The sequence below is a fragment of the Varroa destructor genome, unplaced genomic scaffold (genome assembly GCF_002443255.2).
Source record: "Varroa destructor unplaced genomic scaffold, Vdes_3.0 BEIS01000005.1, whole genome shotgun sequence".
Classification (NCBI taxonomy): Eukaryota; Metazoa; Arthropoda; class Arachnida; order Mesostigmata; family Varroidae; genus Varroa; species Varroa destructor.
In genome coordinates this window covers 41527085-41533801 of record NW_019211458.1, presented here as the reverse complement: position 1 = coordinate 41533801, position 6717 = coordinate 41527085, and positions in this window count along the sequence as shown.

Genomic DNA, 6717 nt, shown 5'->3' with positions numbered 1-6717 from the left:
AATACAATTGTAGATTACCTTGTTCTTCAATGTCTGAATCTTGGTTTGTTTAGCTTAAGAGTATGATTTGAAAGAACAGAAAGACCTGTTTATGTGACTGTGTACCCTGAGAGCGTTTCGGCAAGGTGGCAGACACAGCTATAATAAGTCACTTAAACTTGAAAGTTCCGAATAAGTTGAGGACACATGAAATGCATCTAAAAGGCACACCTTTCAATAGCAAGGATTTTGATTATTCTATGGCTAACTTACAGTAGAAAGTTAGTCGTTCAAATAGAAACTTTGCTAACTTTTTCATGCCCACTATAGTAGATAACTTCGTCTCGTTATATTTCTCGACTATAATGACGAATTAGATTAAGTTCCACTGCCCTGTGCCTTGGAAACGTTTCCGTACTTAGTGTACCAATTTACTACTCAAGATTACGTGGTAACCTTTATATATACACATATCAATGTGCATTTCTTTGACGTTTACTATTAGGTAATTATTACATAGAACAAATATAGGTAAGAAATATAAATAGCAGACAACTAAGAAAAAATGCCTTTTATAAGCATCATTATATTTATAATTGCAAAAAACAATATAAGCCTTTATCTTCATTATTCAATTATTCAGCAAGGTTGTGTTTAATCGTGCCTATTGCCTTATAACAAATCACAGTAATTCGCTCAAACTATGCTGCAGAGCACCGTCAGATTATCACTAGCGGTAGCTGGTCAGCTCCCTTCAAATAAATACGTGTTCTATTGGGGAATAGAAGGATCACGTAATTTCGATCGGGGCTTCGTTGTGCTGTTCAGTAAAATTCAAAAATGAAAGAAGGCGGAGTGATATCAATGCCAACACGTGCTTCATTTATATCAACGCAAACTAGTTACCGATGTACATACTCTGACCTTCACCGAAAGGCAAATAGGCTATAGATGGAATCTTACCCTGTGAAAAAAGAATGTGTACAGAAGACATTAATACATACAAATATGCCGCTTCTTCGGTAGATGCCTTGTTTACTATATCAATCGAGGTTCGTTAGGAAACTTTTTGCTTTGAGCTTTGGCACTATTTATTACTTTGTTATTATATATTATATAATTATTTTTTAGGGGCATAAAGTAACAATGGAAATTTGCGTTCTGCAATCATCTAAACATGTATGCTAGACAAAACAGAAAATGTTAATCTGTGATTTTTCTATGCTTTACTCCATTTTACAGCACTATGCTGCATACATCTTGTTATCTGAACTGAAGCACTCGGGCTGACTGTGTTCGGATTCTTGAATATCGATTTGACTTGTATACAGGTAGATGATTATATCGACTTCTTTTTTTGGAACTTTCACTGTTTAAAGTCTTCGTTGCATTCAGGTACAATAAAACTAGAAGTTCAACACAAAGTAAAGCTTGATCCACGCTTTAACCGGAATGAATTAATGCCGCAATGCTCTCACGCAGTATACCTCATATAGGAAGATTGCAGATTACTTATGGTTATACCATTGATCAAAACCAACAATGATGCTAAATTCTATAAAACTTAAATGGTATTCGTATTATTCAAGGGACCTGGTGAAAGAATATCTAAAACTATTTTGTTAAAGTTTCATAGACTTTGCCAGACTTTGACACAAGTTTTGTACGTGTCTGATGCTGGTGAAAAATGGTTTTCGTGCTTTTCAGTGTTATTGATGGGATTCTGATAGCTATTTATTTAACAGGTTTATTTTTGAGTCTGATTAAAAAGAAAGACTTGCCCTTGTCCTATAAAAAAGAGTCGCAATGTCTTGTTAATTACCATCATCTCAAGCTACGAGTGATTTATATATAAAGTCACAGCTTAGACATTTGACGCTCCTTTGGTTCTTTAAGACCCGATTTCAGACAGATTTCCAACAGAGTCTCTGTTGGATGTCTAGCCTCTTGCCCGTGATGCACATGTTGTTTCAAACCTATTATTAGTAGAATGAATACATGAGTTTTGGTTTCAAGTTTTTTGTGATAAAGGTTCATTATCTTACTTATTATTGCCCGAAAAATATGCCTCAAGGCTAATTGCCTAAATAAGTCAGAAAAGATTTGAAACAACCAAGTTGTAATGGGCAACATCGAGCGGGAGGATTTATGAAAATAAAAATATCGCATCATATTTGTTGGTCCCATTCTCTCTCTAATTTAAACTTAAAACTTCCCAAACGCTCTATCGTTCATATTATTATAATTATACGTCTAAAAAATTATTTTTTAGTTCTTTTGAAATATATTTTGGGGGGGTAAAGGTAAATATATAAAGGGTTGATTGATTAATATATAAAGAGATTGCATTAATTGTTTGCTTATATACGTTTATGTAGTACATCTATGTCGCTGTCAAAAAAGCAGACAGCTGCCAACACGCTTTCGCTCGTCGAGTTTTTAGCCAAACTCCTTTTTTTTCTATATCTTAGGCTTCATTTTCATGAATAAAATTCTGCATAAAGTCGAGCATTGTCAAGTTCTGATGGCAAGTGTATACAATGCAATGCTCTATCCAATTAATAAGAATAAATATAATAATAATAAGGGAATAATAATAAGAATAAATATTACTACTCTTATTATTATTTTTGAGGCCCCACTTGGTCAACAGATAAGTTGCCATTAGAAGCTGTCACTTTTTAAATTTATATTATTACATGCACTTAGGGCATAAATGATGTACGCAAGTCGAAACATTCTAACCGAATAACGTTTAATCCTATTTCATAAGGATTCTCTTTCCAGCTCGACAAGCATCTTACTGAAACGTAGTTCGAGCATTAATGATTTTCTTCCCGGTTTGCGAAAATCGCCATTACATACCTATCAATTCTGGAACTTTTCAACTTTCTTAACGACTTGTTTCACGATTTCCAGGATCCAAGATCCTGGATGACTAGGAACAGTTGAGACAACAGAGACAATTATTAAAAGACGACGATATTCGAGCTGGGCCCTTTGAAGTTTTACAAGTTAAAGTGAACGTTTTAACAACACTGTTTCTATGTTGTTGATAGAACTGACTGAGAATGTAGTTAACAGAAGGTCCAACATGCTCAGTGTCCTTAAGGATACGTTAATATGTTACAGCACTAACTCCTACAAATTTGAACTGTCACGCATATATCGCTTAGTTTTTTAAAAAATACAAATTTTTAATGAATGAATAAAAATGTGCACCAACGGGAAAGAACCTTGCATGACAGTGGATGGAAGGCTTCTCAATACCCCTCTCCCCCCCCCCCGTAGTAAATACCCCCAACAAAAGGCACACCGTTGCAATCAGCATTTTCGTAGCTCAAACCTAATGAATGGATACTGTAAAGCATGTTGATTTATTGATCAGATGCTGACGTTAAGGTACGGATTAGCCAGATGACGTTAATTCTAGGTAAAAAGTTCATTCCGATCAGTTCAAGCTGTACTGGAACTCGAATTGTATGAACTAACTGCGTCAGAAGTTGAAGCTGCAGTTCGTGAGTGACTTCTCTACACATGGTAGAAGAGAAGATATACTACCAAGATCTTCTTTGTGAAAGTTATTAAGGTTAAAGTAAGTGAACATCATCTAGACACCAAAAAGTTCTATGCTATGCGTCGACAATTCGTCACTATTAAGTGTTTCGCTTTTTTCAGGTAAAAAAAAATAAGCTCCTCATTACAGTGATTGTTTGGACTAACTTCCAGAAAACCATGCATTTTGTCCTTTTGCGCCCGTTATTTGAGAGCAGGTTATTCATACAATTTGAAATCCAAGTTTTTTTTTTTAGTAAGTGCCGTAAGGATCTGTCACTTTTTGTTGTTGAAGGTTCTATACTTATATACGAAATCAACTCGAGATTGTTTAATTCCCTATGGTGCAAATTGTACCATTAAGGACAGCTCATAGCGGATAATTTACGTGTAAGCAGATATCTGCATTCTGAAGCATGGTAAGGTAGGATATCTTGCAAGCTACCATTTGCCAGCCTGGGTGTTCACTGTTACTCGAACCGTTGGTTTTTTTTGGCCAGAAACTTTTAGTTGTTTATTCTATATAAATAAGTCATCGGAATTTCCTATTTGTAGATATATTTAGGTGGTTCCGAGAATCTGTCCTCGTTAGAAACCTGACTAACTAAACTAATGTGGGGTTTTTCCAACAAACCTCACATGAGTTTAGTTGGTCAGGTTGTAATGTCACAAGCAGATATAATAATACCTTATTTTCCTTAAATCTACATTTTTCCTTTATTCTTTATTTTCCTGATGAGTACTCCTCGGTTATTTTTACCAGCGCTGAGATTTGAACTAGCGTAGCAGTATGCTTGTTAGATATAGTTACCATGACAAAGCATTCAGAGATGGGCATTTGGCACTCAAAGCACGTCGCATCTGTATCGTTACGTTACCCAGTTACGGGAGTCACTGAAGGCTAAAATGTTTTGCGCATTACATCCTAAGCAGCATTAGCAGAAAGCTAATTACTTTTTATCGCAACAATGTTTTGCAACATCCGAACTTAAACTACTTACATAGATTGCGTATTATGGCAAGACATGAACCAACGTTTCATGGCCTCGCGTCGAGGGTCATATGCTGCCAAGTCCAGTAAGTGGTTATACTGTTGCAGTTCTGCCTTGGGAACACCATTGATTGGTCTGCTAAGTTAGAACTTTGTATGTTAACGATCATAGAAAACAAAAGTTAAACTAGCGCCCCGGTGATGTATGTTACAGTACAGTGTATTTCTTTATAAACTGCCGTCATTGGCGGGGTTGCGAACACGCTGCAAAAATATTTTTCCGTTCGAAGATGTGCTTAAATATAGGTATCAGCATTGAATTTGATCTTGACCTTATCGCGGTTAACTTATCTTGAGCTAAAGTTTTTTTTCCTTGCTAATTTCAATTCTACATATAGATATTAAAAAAAAACCTTAATCTTCGTCATAGTTTTCATCAACTATTTTACATAATAAGGTAGCTGATTGTGGCATCATTCACACCAGTCAAACTAGTAACGAACGTGATAGCCGATCGAGCCATTAAAAAAAATGGAGAACGTATGGCCCTCGTTAGTATGGCAAACATTGCACCGACTTGCTAGTTCACACACATGCCGGAAATTGTCAATTGGCTTGTGATAGCATTCATCTCCGTTTTCTATAAAGGGCTCCGTCTTACACGACAGACAAACACCACAGGGATGTGGACACCCAAAACGAGTTTAAGCATCGTTGATTTTACGCATCCATGCGGGGAAAGTTGCAGTGAAGCAGCGAAAGGTATCTGTCTTCCAGCGATAATTGACTGCGTTTAATCGAAAATACAATAATATATTTATATCGCTAGCGGTATGTTTTGTGTTACCGACCATACTCAGTACGTCGAGACCTGTAGTATCTATTGAACATCTGGCAAATATATATATTTTCCTTTAATATCTATTATTTTATATAACCTTTTATTTTTTTCCTATTTTATTAGTGCACATACAGACGAAAACCTTAGCAACAAAGGCTCGGGGCAAAGTGCAATGTCTAATAAAACTATGTAAAAAAGCTATACTTAAAGCGGTTCGATGTTGAAACATCGGAACGCTTTACTTTGTTCCAAGGCGGGGGTACGTTCAAAAACGGCATCGAACATCTTCAAACCAGTGGATAATATATATCACTCAAAAAAAAGATATACATATTTTATCAAGTTAGATTTTATACAAATGTTGACTTTATACCATGTTATAGTCACAATGAATAGATTTAATACGTAAAATCACTTCGTTTGAATTGCGAATGAATTTTTGCCAGTACGAAGTGTTAAACGAACACAGACAATGCTTTTCTATGGAACATTATACTCTAGATCGTACAAGAGCCACACTGTTTCTAAAATAGGCAACATCTTTAACCCATCAATGGTGCCTGGTAATGAGTATATAGGTTCAAGCGCGTACTACCAGAAATTGAAAAGGTCTTACTAGATGCTCATAGACATATCATTTAGTTAAACTTACTATTTTTTTCTATGCAATTGAATTAGCTCTATCTAGCAGAGAACGTTTCCTTTAGAATCTGAACCTACGATTGGTCACAATACGGTAGGTAATCGAACTGCGAGAACACAAAGGAGATTTTAAAATCACTCCTTCAGCCATTACTAAAAGTGGCCTAATCGATATGTCTTAACCACATGAAATATATCAAATCGTTAAAGAAAATATTTTTTAGCTATGCTTGTTTTTGTACAATTTAAATCAACAATACTCTATATAGTAGGATATATTCAATAATGGTGACTTCTTTGTGGTGTACAGATTCAGCTACTGGTGTGAGATCCGCTTCACATTAAACTTACTTTCAATTTGCTTTGGACGTAACTATCAGGTAGATCTTTGATCGTTCCGCTAACTTAAAGTCTGTTTATAAAGGGAATACGTCTGCGTGGCGCAGACAGGTCTACTGTACAGTGACCCAAGAGAGTTTTCTTCGGTTCGTTTCGAACACGGTGAGCTCGAGTAAAAAAAGTCTCAATGTATCGATGGTCGGCAAATGTACGATGCATTTTTTGATATAATCTGTTGTAAGATTTTAGGGGTATGGATAATTTCCTAATTAAAAAGACAAAAGGAAGGGCTACCTTTAAAGTGGAAAAGAGAGCTGAAGCTTATAAGTATTTTACGGTTCTCTGCAGACCGCGGCATGATACGTTTTGC